The sequence below is a fragment of the Podarcis liolepis genome (genome assembly GCF_965112155.1).
Source record: "Podarcis liolepis genome assembly, chromosome: 11".
Classification (NCBI taxonomy): domain Eukaryota; kingdom Metazoa; phylum Chordata; class Lepidosauria; order Squamata; family Lacertidae; genus Podarcis; species Podarcis liolepis.
Genome location: NC_139565.1, coordinates 1,862,890 through 1,876,121, shown reverse-complemented (window position 1 = coordinate 1,876,121; position 13,232 = coordinate 1,862,890). Strand labels below are relative to the sequence as shown.

General features: G+C 43.4%; 1 protein-coding gene across 5 annotated transcripts in view; it reads left to right on the top strand.

Annotated features, from left to right (window-relative positions):
• Window positions 1-5,821: 5,821 nt before the first annotated feature.
• The window catches only part of CEMIP2 (cell migration inducing hyaluronidase 2), a 61,778-nt gene continuing 54,367 nt past the window's right edge, over window positions 5,822-13,232 (top strand). Inside the window, exons 1-2 of one of the 5 annotated variants that reach the window (XM_083464773.1) lie at window positions 9,156-9,276; window positions 9,718-9,833. The gene's annotated coding sequence lies outside the window, so the exon portion shown is untranslated. Of the gene's footprint in view, window positions 5,927-9,049; window positions 9,277-9,717; window positions 9,834-12,025; window positions 12,542-13,232 lie in introns of those variants that run through there. The other 4 variants (XM_083464774.1, XM_083464771.1, XM_083464770.1 and 1 more) reach the window with 4 other exon arrangements.

Below are 13,232 nucleotides of genomic sequence, written 5' to 3'. Positions count from 1 at the left end.
GTAGAAGCAAGGTGATCTGGGAGAATATACTGAAGATCACATGTATACAAGATCGGTTGTATTCTGTTTTTTTTTAATGATATTTATTAAAAGTTTAACAATTACAGAAAAAAAAGAAAACAACACAAAATTTAACAAGACATACATTACAATACATAAAAAGGAAACCATAAAAAACAATACAACAATATAACAAAAAAGAACAATAACACTAAAAATCCAATATTCTATATCTTTATCTTTCATTTACTTGTTTCATCAACCTCCTCACACCTCCCTTTTTGTATTCTAGTTCAATTAATTGTTTCAGCAAATTATTTCCATCTTTCTCAATTTTTGTTCTATAATTTATCTTAACAGTCTAACCTGTTTATTAACTCAGCAAATCCTTTCCATCTTTAACTGTATTCTGTCATTAAATTACCTTAATTTATTTTAACCTTATCTTACCATAAAAAGCCTTAAAACTTAAAACTTTATACTTATTTATACATAACTCCTTATATCATTTCTACTAAAGCCAAGTAGTTTCATTCCAACATTTTTCCTAACACTCATTAATTTTACACTAATTCTCAAAATTAATTTTTAAAAACTTTCTTCCAATCTTCATCCAACGTCTCTTCTTCCTGGTCTCGGGTCATGTCAGTCCTTTCTATCCATTCCATCTAGTCCATCAACCTGGTGATCTTCTGTCCGAGGCTCTTAAGTCTTTTCCATGTCCCTTCTGCAGATCTTCTTCTTGTTTATACCTGCACTTTACTTTGTCTTTTGCTGATCTTATTCTTAATTTCCTTCCTTTCTCATTGAGGAGTAGGTCTCGGGGAGACTCCAGTCCAACCATGTCTCCATCCCCCCTCTGCAAGTCAGCCCATTCTCCACAGTCAGCACTGTAATCCAAAAAGTATTTGTAGGCATGTTTCAATGTCCCTCCAAAGTTAAGAACCCCCACAACTCCAGACTCCCCCTGGCCCAAAACCATATCCCAAAAGCTGAGACATCCCTGCATAGGGGGGTCCATCCAACTTCCCATCTCCAAACCAAACAGTACTCCATCTCTCCAAATTTGACTTTCTCCAGATTCAGTTGTCAAAGACAGCAGCTTATGTTCCAACAAGGCCTCGGGTCTCTCCATTTGTGTTACTTGAGGTTCAACAACAACCTCCTCCATTATCTTCTGCAAAAGCAGATTCCTGGGTTGGTTCCTGAGAGGTTTCTATATGAGTATTCACTGTTTGTCCAAAATTACTGACTGCGACAGTCATCAAATCCATCTTCTCATGCAGCTGCTCCAACAAAGCACTTGTCTTGCAAAAAGCAAGCACCAAAACTTCTTCTAAGCACATTCTTATCCAAGGTCAAAGTCTGGTCTCACGATCCTTAACCTCCACAGCTGTGGAATTCCCCAGATCGACTCCAGCAACAGTTTAACAAGCTCCCTCTAGAGGAGACAATTTCTATTTGTATCCATCTTTTGAAAGCAGGTCCAGCAAGAAAGAAAGAAAAATACTTTCATTTTTCAAATATTTTGTTTCTTTTAAATGCAAAAGGCAACATTGGAATCAATATGTTTCTCTTTTTTAACTATCTGTCAAAAGACGTTTCATTCACAGTCGATGAACTTCCCCAAAACGTCTGTCTCTGACACCCCGTTCCCAGGTTCGAGACGGTGAAAATTTATCTTTCTTTACTCTCTCTCCTGCAGGTTTAAACAATCTAAGATTCCCCCCCTCTTCTCCTGCTTCCAAGAGGGGTTTTGGTAATTCTAACTGAAGGAAATTTAGTCCTTTATATATGACTTTCCAGACTTTAGCTTGCAAAATTTTTGTTTCAGTCTATTTACAAAAGCGGAAGGCGGAATTCCTGTTTAGAACCTTCCCGCTTCGGTGCCAAATTAAAATGTTTCGTAGTCCAATTTTCCGTTCTACTCACAGGTAGTTGTTTAGAGTCCAATTGTCCACAGGAAAAAGTCAGCACTTTCCGGCAACGGCTGTGCGGCTTCACTCCGTAAAAGTAGCGGCTGATTCAAAACACCGCGCCACTCACCCCACTTTGCTTCGGATCCCCTAAAAAGGGTTTCCCCGCGAGTAGGGGAGGCGCTCTTGGTGTCAGCCGAATCCCACATTCCCAGGCTTCCTCCGCCTGGGATTTTTGAAGGGTCTCCGCCTTCGCCGCAGCAGCAAGACCCGATTTTCACGGAGTGGGTTCCTCTCGGTCAGAGGAACTCCGCCATTGCCAATGGCGCTAACCCGGAAGACAAGATCGGTTGTATTCTAATCCATCTTCCCTCATGCTGCCAAGAGTGGTGAATTAAAGTTTACAGTATTTTTATCCCATTAGTTTTCACATCAGCTGCTTTCTGAACTGAGAGCTGATTTGGGCACCTGAAAAATAATATTTGCAAGCTGAGTAAGAAATGCATGACAAAAGACACCTGAGTGGGGTGCTAAGTTTATTGGGCTTCTAATGGGGGGGCTTTGTTACTATGCTTAACCCATAAGCTACTCTTCTGGTGGGCTAAAAATGGCAGTTTCATAATGGACATCTGTGAATGGATTGTTGCAGACAAAACACTGCACTTAGGTGCCAGCCATGACGGGTATCAGAGTCTAATGTGGGCTGCTTCAGTAATGTGAGCCCCAAGCTCAACCAGACCTTCTGGGCAAATAAATGTTCAGAGCTGAGGTGAGTTTTTATCCTCGTCCTGTGCCCACTTCACTTGCATTGTTCTGGAGCAAGGGTTGCAATGTCTGTAAAATAACACTCCCAGTAAGACTTCCCTCCTTGTATTTGGTATCCTAAGGGCTGCTTAGACTAAAGGAAATACTTCGTTAAACTATGGAATTCACTGCCACAAGAAAGAGAGAGGGCTGTCCAACTTGGTCAGCTTGAAAAGGACAACTTCATGGAGAATAAGTCTGTCTATGACATGTTTAGAAATTACCTCTGGGAGAGGCATGTTGCACCCAAATCTGCTGAGCTTCCTTGCTTGCACTGGAGTCATTGAAAAGCTCATGTGATGACAAATCTTGCAGCTGTTAAGGTGCCCCAAGATTCATTCTTTTTGCTGCAACAGTCTAACAGCTACCATGAAAAATGACACTGCGCTTCAGAAAGATGGCAAAGCTAGAACTCTTCTCTCTGACTTCTAAGTTTGAGGGATTAACATTTTTTTCTGAAGCACCTCAGTGAAAATACAGCGTTTTGAAGTGTAGCTTAAATCAAACCTGTTGGGCTTTGTTAGAATGAATATGCGTGCCCTCTGCTGACATATTGCTGGAATGACTAATAATAGTTAACTCTCCTAGAAGTGTTTGTAACCAACCATAAGCTCATGTAATGCATACATGTAATGCATGAAAACTCAAAAACCCAGTTTGAGTCTTACAAATTAAAAACTCGAGAGGGGGAAACTACCCTGTTTAAACAAATTACCAAAAATCCCCACTTTAAATCCCATATATAACTTGTAAACTTTATGTATTTAAAACCAATAAGATTATTTTAAATTTTTGTGTTACTATATTTATGGATTTTATAAATTGATTTTTATTTTACACTTTTAGTAACATTGTAACAGTAGTTCCTAAATCAGAAACAATGAGACATTTCAAAGTACCTACCAGTAATATGTTCTAAATTGAGGCAAATAGAAGAGAGAGAAAATATCAATATATCACCCTTATAGCTGCTGTTACAGTAATTTATTTTTTTTTAAAATACCATCTTTCAGTAAATCTTGACTTCCAAAGTAATTTTTCAAGCTAATTTCTTTGCATATAACTTATATAATTTGCTTATTGGTTGAAGTAATTAAAACTTTCAAATTCACATTTTGTTCTTAAGTAAAAATATTTGCACATCAATTTATTTATACACTATCTTATGTGAAAACTGTAATCATGCATCCATATTGTTTTTCACTGCTACATAGAATTACATCTAGTTACCCCCTACTACAGTAATTCCTGTATAGCATTAATGATTTTAGCTTCATAAGAGAGAGAGAGCCCAGATTCCATGTGCTGGTACCATGGGTGTAGTCAAGGGGGTAGTGCAGGGGGGAAACTACCCCCCAGTCAATAAAAATACTTAACTGAGGTTCTGTCTCCCCTAACAAAAGCCTGCCCCCCAAAAAAAATCCTGGCTACGCCCATGGCTGGTACACTGTTCATTTTTTTAAAAAGCCAGAAACTGCTTTTTATGCTGATCACCTCCACCTGTCTGCTACTTAGTTAGATTAGAGGAGTTTGTCACCTGTCATAATGGTTTTGCAGATGATAAGGAGCTGTCTAAAAAGTTCAATAAATAAATGGTTATCTTATCCCCATGAAGTGAGGATCTTTTACTTTACTGAAGTAATATGGTGTCTGTGCTTAAAACCCTTGAGATTGAGGCTAGCCTGGGTTCTATGCAGTGACTGATCACGTAACATATTGGAACTCACAACAAGGCAGCAAATTCACAGCTTAAAGTGGTTTTTATTTGAGAGCCAGGAAGAGAACGAGTATTCTGAAAGAAGCCCATGTACAGATCAGTGGGACTTAGATAAATATTCCAGGCAAAGTCATGTGTGTCTTCTAATTAACCAAATAGAGTGGAAGATGAGGAGTCACAGGGGTTGGGAGTGAATATGTATGAATTCAACAGTGCTTATGGTACTTTATTTTTTGGTTGCTGTTAATATTGTTTAAAGGTTATGAATGCTGTAGTACTTTGTGAATCCTGTAATATAACTTTTGTTGCAATTGAGCCATTTAGCTTATTTTTTCAGTTGTTTTTCTAATAGTTTTATAAATTGTAATTGTCTAACTAATGATTCGTAATTGCTTAGCCAATTATTTGTTAATTTTTCTATATAATTTCTGTTGTATTTATGATGTTCTATTATGTTATTGTTATTTGCTGTTTGTAAGTCGCTTGGCCATTCCGTTGAATGAAAAGCAGCATAGAAATATAATAAATCAAACAAATCCAACCTGTCATTTGTGTAACTGCTCTAAAAGGCCAAAATGTTGAGCTGCTAAATAATGTACACCCCTTTCTTTCTGTGTTGTTACCGTACTGAAGGTAGCAGGAGCAAAAACAGTTGAGTATTTTTGTCTTGACATAAAACCACTGGAAGTGGCTAAATGAAATTGAACTGAAACTTATAACCTGACCTGATTCCTGTCAAATTTGGATGTTCAGTCTTTCCCCTTTTGCATATCAAAACGTTTCAGACTGGAGACTTGATAGAAATAGCATTGATCAACATGTGCGCAGATTTCAAGGCCTACTGTGAGATCTGGCTGCCACCAATGTCTGTGATGATGATATAATTTTATTATTTGCACCCCACCCATCTGACATTCTGTGGGGGAGGAGGCAAGGTTCTTTGCCTTCTAAAGCAGCAACAGCTCCTGACTTTGCATGTTTCCTAGAGCCGCTGTGGTGTAGTGGTTAGCATGCCAGGCTAGCACCTGGGAGACCCGAGTTCAAATCCCTGCCTGACCATAAAGCTCACCTTGGACCTCTCAGCCTAACCTACCTCACAGGGTTGTTGTGGGGGTTAAATGAGGGAAAGAAGCTTGAGTTCCCTGGAGAAAAGGGTGAGCTGTAAATGCAACAAATAAATAAATAATAGACAAAGCCCTTGCATTTATTAAGTAATTAAGGCTCTATCCCATCATCTCACATGGTGCTCCCATGGAAACCGGCTTGTGGCTAATAGGCATTCTGAATCAGCGGATGTAATCATATGTGTTGAGATGGACGATCCTCTCCCCAATCTATTTTTATTGTTGCCAAAACAGCAACAAAAGCTCATAGCTACTGTGCCAGGAAGTACAACACGGAGGACCCACCCAGCTCAACTTCCCGCTTGCTTGCCCGCTGCTGCCACTGCGGACTGGAGTGACGTCTGGAGCTCCTGTCCTCTGTTCTGGTAAGTGACGGCCAAAGAGAGGACTGCTAATCAGCTCGCTGGGGAGACGGGGGTTGCTTTTGCTTTTTACTATTATGTTATGTGTCTTGTGTTTTTATGTTCTTTGGAAGCAGGGCGGGGTGTGTGTGTGTGTGTGTGAGAGAGAGAGAGAGAGAGAGAGAGAGAGAGAGAGAGAGAGACGGGAATGTGCTCTCCAGCATTTCAGCCTGGACTCTTTCCCCGTTCCATCAGGAGATGCTAGTGACTGACCTTATGCATACAAGGCAGATGATCTACTTCTTAGCTATGTATGGCCTTAATCCTAAATTAGCTCTAATCATGACCATATATTTTCAAGTCATAATAGCCTTTTTAAGAAAAAGAGGAGGAAAATGTATTTTATGTACATCTTGCATTGCTGTCAAAGAATCCCTGCTTATGAGATTTTTATTAGAAGCAGGAACAGCAGCAAATAATAATATTTTATTGGTTTTGGCATTCTTCTGCATGGCCCAGTGAGTTTTATGGGAGGTAGGAGCTGAAGTTGGTCCATCTGGTTTGTTTTGTTAGTGCATTTTTGTAGCATTAAAACAAGTGATATTAAATCTAGAAATATGGAAGGAAAGTTTTTGTAAAGGAGAAAACATTGGTTGAAACTGCAAGGGAAAAAAAGCACAACCCACCCGAAGTTAACTTCGAATGCCACTGACTGCATCAGCACAGTGTAGTGGTTAAGAGCGATAGACTCGCAATCTGGGGAACCGGGTTCCCGTCTCCGCTCCTCCACCTTGGGCCAGTCACACTTCTCTGAAGTCTCTCAGCCCCACTCACCTCACAGAGTGTTTGTTGTGGGGGAGGAAGGGAAAGGAGAATGTGAGCCGCTTTGAGACTCCTTAAAGGGAGTGAAAGGTGGGATATCAAATCCAAACTCTCTCTCTCTCTTAAAATCAGTGGGATTTTAAAGTGCTGAACTTTGGCTGAATCATCCACAAAGCAATTATGAAGAGGCACCACAGTTCAAGAAGGACACTGACAAACTGGAACGTGTCCAGAGGAGGGCAACCAAAATGGTCAAAGGCCTGGAAACGATGCCTTATGAGGAACGGCTAAGGGAGCTGGGCATGTTTAGCCTGGAGAAGAGGAGGTTAAGGGGTGATATGATAGCCATGTTCAAATATATAAAAGGATGTCACATAGAGGAGGGAGAAAGGTTGTTTTCTGCTGCTCCAGAGAAGCGGACACGGAGCAATGGATCCAAACTACAAGAAAGAAGATTCCACCTAAACATTAGGAAGAACTTCCTGACAGTAAGAGCTGTTTGACAGTGGAATTTGCTGCCCAGGAGTGTGGTGGAGTCTCCTACTTTGGAGGTCTTTAAGCAGAGGCTTGACAACCATATGTCAGGAGTGCTCTGATGGTGTTTCCTGCTAGGCAGGGGGTTGGACTCGATGGCCCTTGTGGTCTCTTCCAACTCTATGATTCTATGATTCTAGGCCATGAAATTAGTTGCTTTCCTCCATGTTATCTCATCCTAATGAAATTCAGTATTATGCGTACCCCACAAAATAAATTTGAGATTCCAGTTACAAATTATACCATGCCTCTTTATTTATTTTTCATATGTCATGTATATCATGAGGCAGCTTTCCTGGGTTTTATTTTTCCGGTAGCTTTACACTCCTCCTTCAAGAATTAAAGGCTAATGTCATGTATCATTAAAAGGTTTGCACATATGTGCAGCTGTATTCAGAGAAGTTCTCTTGGGACTCATGAATCATACTGCATCACAAACATTTTAGCTTTCCAGTAATTGTTGGCATAGTTGCCAGGGACAAGAACACATCAGCAATTATGTTCAAACCCTATTTGACTTTTCCAGTTTTATTTGTGGAAGAAAACAACTTCTTGTGAAAGAGGCATATAGGTAAAATTGAACAGGTGTGAAGTAACCCGAGTTTATTTCTGGACTGTTGGAGGCAGCATTACCTAATTAAAATATCCCATCCAATGTAGTCAGTACATTCAAATGATATACTGTATGTGAAATTGCAAGAACTGGTTTAAGCACCGTTGCATTGTGATCTTATATGTGTTTACTTAAGTGCAAGGGTCACTGGAACTTTGCAAAGTGCAAGTGAGATCACTGGAACTTTGCAAACGATTGCCGACTTAGCCTTAATCCGTTTAAAAGAGAGATGGGGAGCCTGTGCCCAGATGCTGCTAGACTGCAACTCCCATCATTATTGGCAATTGACCACACTGGTTGGAGCTGATGGAATTTGGAGTCCAACATCATTTGCAGGACCAGACTCCTCATGCCTGGAGGGTTCTCTAAATGAGGGGAAGTAGTTGTGTTTATCATTGCGCATATATAAAATTTGCTTTATCACAGTTACCAGATTAATTCAATGAGGTACTGAAGTGTAAAATACTAAAAAGAGGTGCCAGATGTCACGATTCAGATACTCACAGTAGCCTATAGACTTAATGCTATGTCAAAAAAGAGAACTTTGTGAAGTAGGCATGCATCAAACCCTGAGTTAGAGTCTGCAGATTGCAACATTTAAAATATATCAAGAATCGGTATTTTGTTTGGTTTGAATTTTCATAAACCAGTTTTCAATAAAATAAAATTACAGTGAAGATAAAACTTAAACCAATGTACTTAAAATGGTTGTTCCCTGAAAGAAATGTTACCATCAGTATCTCCATGCCAACCCAGTGATTTCATTATTTCAGTTTTACACATGGGAAAATGAGATAGTGATTATCCCGTGAATCCGTGACCTAGCATGGATTTGAGCCTTAGTCCATGTACAACCGTCTGCCCAATGGTTCTGTATCCATTGTTCTGATGCTGAGCAATTGCATCTCTCTAGACAAAGAGGGATCTATTCATAATCAGCAATACCAAATATATTAGCACAAGTAAGGGATGAAGTCTTTGCATTTAAGGCAGCAATTGCCCTAGGAGCAAGCCCCACTTTATCGGGGCTACTTCTGCCTAGGACTGTGATTCAATTCATTTTACACTGAAAAGTATCACCGGTAGTAATAAACCATTGGATTTGAAATGGTTGCACAATCCCTTGACCAACAATATTTGGCTCGCATGGATGTGTCACATGAGAGAATTCCTGTTTTTGTAAGTCAGAAAAATAAGAATCTGCCATGACATCCTGAACAGAGGGGATGATAGATAATGCTTTTCCTGTTAGCAGCGTCAAGCCTTTATATTCATTCCCTGAAAGCTTAGATTGTTTGCTCATTTGTTGACTGTTCATATAGACAGAAAACTGCAGCTATTGTGTGAGAGAAAAGGATTTCTAGTTCTTTGCAGATCATTAAGTGTTTTGTATACTCCTAACCAGGTAAGTGTAAAAAGTATTTTATTCTGCAATGTTATTTTGAAAGTTATAATTAGGTACTCAGATATTCTATTAAAATATTTTCACTACTGTTGTATCAGAATGTGCAGGATTGTGACAACTGAAAGCTCAAGTGAGCTGCACTTTACTTTTCAATAAATATTTGTGTCTCAGGATCTCTAATTCTCGCTTATGTTTTATTTTTGTTGCATTCTGTTTCCAATTTTGCCTATTTCGCCAATACTTTACTCCCTACCTGAAGTGCCCATATTTGTCATGGTTACTGAACCTTACTATGTTTTCAGTGAAACAAACAATGCTGTTTAAGGATATATGCATCCTCTCACAGGAAGTTAACTGACTGCAAAATCCAGATTTCCACTGACCCAATAGCTACTAGTTGTCAATAATTAAAAAGAGAAATTACACCTTTTTGTTTAACAGTTTCCATTGAATTGATGCTGCAAACCTGTGCTCAGGTAAAGGGACCCCTGACCGACTCTGGGGTTGCAGTGCTCGTCTCGTTTTATTGGCCAAGGGAGCCGGCGTACAGCTTCCAGGTAATGTGGCCAGCATGACTAAGCCGCTTCTGGCGAACCAAAGCAGTGCACGGAAACACCGTTTACCTTCCCGCTGGAGTGGTACCTATTTATCTACTTGCACTTTGACGAGCTTTCGAACTGCTAGGTTGGCAGGAGCTGGGACCGAGCAACGGGAGCTCACCCCGTTGCAGGGAGTCAAACCGCCGACCTTCTGATCAGCAAACCCTAGGCTCTGTGGTTTAACCCACAGCGCAACCTGCGTCCCTTTTACCAGTTGCCTGGTAGTAACTTTTAAATGGGTTTACTTCTGAATACACACAGGATTCCACTGAAAATGTGTAAACATATTAAACAATAGCTGTTCTCCAACTTTGTAGTGAAGCTCTTTTTAAAATACAGTGGTGCCTCGCAAGACGAAAAGAATCCGTTCTGTGATTCTCTTCATCTAGCGGTTTTTTTGTCTTGCGAAGCAAGCCCATTGACAGATTAGCGGATTAGCGTTATTAGCGGCTTATCTGCTGATCAGATCAGCTGATAAGCGGCTTAGAAAAAGGGGGGGAACCAGCAGGAACTCGCAAGACATTGTCGTCTTGCGAAGCAAGCCCATAGGAGATTCGTTTTGTGAAGCACCTCCAAAACGGAAAACCCTTTTGTCTAGCGGGTTTTCCGTCTTGCGAGGCATTCGTCTTGTGGGGCACCACTGTAGCATTTAATCCACTACATTATAATTGTGGTGCAATTACTGTAACTTCTTATGCTCTAATTTTCAGAAAGAACACTACTTTTTTGTTTTTCTTGGATCCAGAAGATAATTTTCTGACATGGCATCAGTTCAAACTGTAAATACCAATTGCCTACAAAATGGCATTTTGCCATAAGGTCATATAACCTTCAGGAAGAAAAAGTTGAATTCCATGCTGCTTATTTAAGCAGAATGCATATCTGTGCAAATCCTTCTTTATTTGCTTTGGATAAATAAATAGTATGTAGTGAATACTTTGATAATGACACAGCAGCAGAAAAATGTCAAACAAATATACATGGAAATAGAAGAAAACAGAAACAGGGACGGCTTCTCAGATGGTAATCCCAACACCTGATGGCAGTTTTAACTTCTAAATTGTCAGCCACAGAGCTGTACAAGCTGGCATGTGAAAACAATGAAACAATTATTTGCTTTTACTGGGGTGAGTGTTTTAGGAAAACTTGCACACAATGATCCTGTTCTCTACTTTATCCATACTGAGCAAGATAGAACTGACCCAAAGTGTGGCCCTGAAATAGCACAGTATGGCAACGTCCACTGGGGTAATGCTACTCTTGCACCAGCAGCAAGGTACCTTGGCCAGTGGTGAAAGAGGGGGAAATTAGTGCTGAGGCGTTTTTCACGAGGAATCCCTTGCTTGGCTGTGTGCCTATGGAGTCGCTCTGTTTGGGTTCCAGCCTGATGTCTTCCCTGCACCTTTGGAAGCCCAAGTCATTGTTGCCGGCAGAACATCCCACAGGTGAGCTTTGCAGCGTGGGGGGACTCAGCCCCACATCTGGCTTCCAGGCTTCACTTGGGCATCTGGCTGTGAAGAAAGGGGGCTGGGCCAGAGGGCCCTTTTCCCAACCGAGCCGGGCTGGTGCTGCTTCCCCACTGCAATGCACTTCCTTCGGGTTACCCGGCTGCTGCAGCTGATCCCTGTCACCTTCTGTGGCGGTTTCTGCTCTTGTGGTTGCAGCCTTTTCCCTAGCAAAAAGTTTGCCCTGTCACTAACGCAAGTCCTTGCACGTGTGGCGCTGTTCTGAAGGGGGTTTGGGGCAGGGCCAAGTCCGGCCTGGCGCGCAGCACCGAAACCCGGGCAGCCACCGCGGGGAGCTTGGTCGCGTGGTCTGGAGGCCGCTCTTCTCTCTGGCCCCCGGCGGCGGCGCCAAGCCCTCGGGGCCGAAGGAGCTGTCCGCGCCGGCCGGGCTCCGAAAAGGCGCCGCCCCGACCCGCGCGCTCCTTCTGCCCCTTCCGGAGCCGCCCAAGCGCCTCGCCGGGCTGCGCAGGGGATCCTCGAGGGCAGCGCCGCCTCGGGGGAAACGGCGGGGGCTTGGCGGAGACCGAGGCGCCAAGCGCGCCGGACTGGTCTGTTCCCCGGGCGGCCCTCGGCGGGCTCCGCCTCGGCGGCGCTTGGAGGACGCCAAGCGAGGAGGCTCCTCCCGGAGGGCGGGGCGGCGCAGGCGGGCGGAGCGGGGCCCGGGCGGCGAGGCGAGGCGGCTTCGGCGGGGGAGCCGGCGGCGTCGCTGCGTGAGGAGGGAGCCCGCCATGCCTCAGCCCCCGCCGCCCTGAGCGCGCCTCCTTCGCCGCCTCTTCCGCGCTCGAGGCCTCGGTGAGTGCCGCCCCCCCCGCCCGCCGGGCTCCGGACCCCCTTCCTGGCCCGGCCTCCGCGCTCTCCGCCCCTCCAGCCTCGCCTCGGCCGCCTCCGCTCCCGCCCGGGCTGCTTGCGCCCCTCGCCCGCCCCGGCCTCTTGGCCGAGACTTCTCCCTCGGCTTGGCTGCTGCTTCCTGCCTTTTCTCCTGCTCGGAGCTCCTTCAGATCAGTTGGGCAGGAGCCGGGCATTCAGCTTCTAGAAATCCATATGGAAAGGAGGAGGGAAGGCGAAGGGGGCGGCCTGGTTCTCTAAGCCCCCCCGTCCCCGCCCCCGCCCGCGGAAGGAGCATGTTATTCTTCCTGAAGGTCCGAGGGGGTGAGCCATTGGGTGAGCATTTGATTCCTGTGCCGAGGGGTGAGATGACATTGCGTCCCCCACTTTTCTGTCATCTCCCTCATCACTTTCCTTATTGCTAACAAAAAGAGTGGAATTGGATTATTGAGCAACACGTCCTAATCAACTGTAATGGCACAGCATGACTTTTACTGAGGTTGAATCCCATCTGAAAGTACAGGCAATCATCATTTTCTGTGTGTTTAAAGCACTTGCGACCATGCACAGTGCCACAAACCCAGAAGTGGCAGGAAAAGGGGGCAGGGCACGCTAATGTGCATTTATGCATCGTGCACAATGACCCAGAATGCAACCCCCCTCCTGCAAATCCCCTGTATCAACAGTTCCCACATTCCTCAGCAGTTTCTCATCTCAAACAGCAGGGACACTCCCCCCCCCCCAAAAAAAAATCTTCCACACTTCACTCTGAATCTGAATCTGATCTGCTCTCTTGGGAGAGGGACTGTAGAAGTTTGGTAGTAGAGCATATGTGTTGTATGTAAAAGATCCAAGGTTTAATGCCCGTACGAATCACTGGTCTGATATCTGCTGCCAGTTAGTGTAGAAAATACTGGGCCAGTTAGACTTTCTGTCCATATCTGTACAAGATGGGTTCCTAGGTCCCTGACCTTTCCCAGCCCTCTTGGCACTGCCAAGAAGGAAGCAATTTACAAGTTGCCTTGTT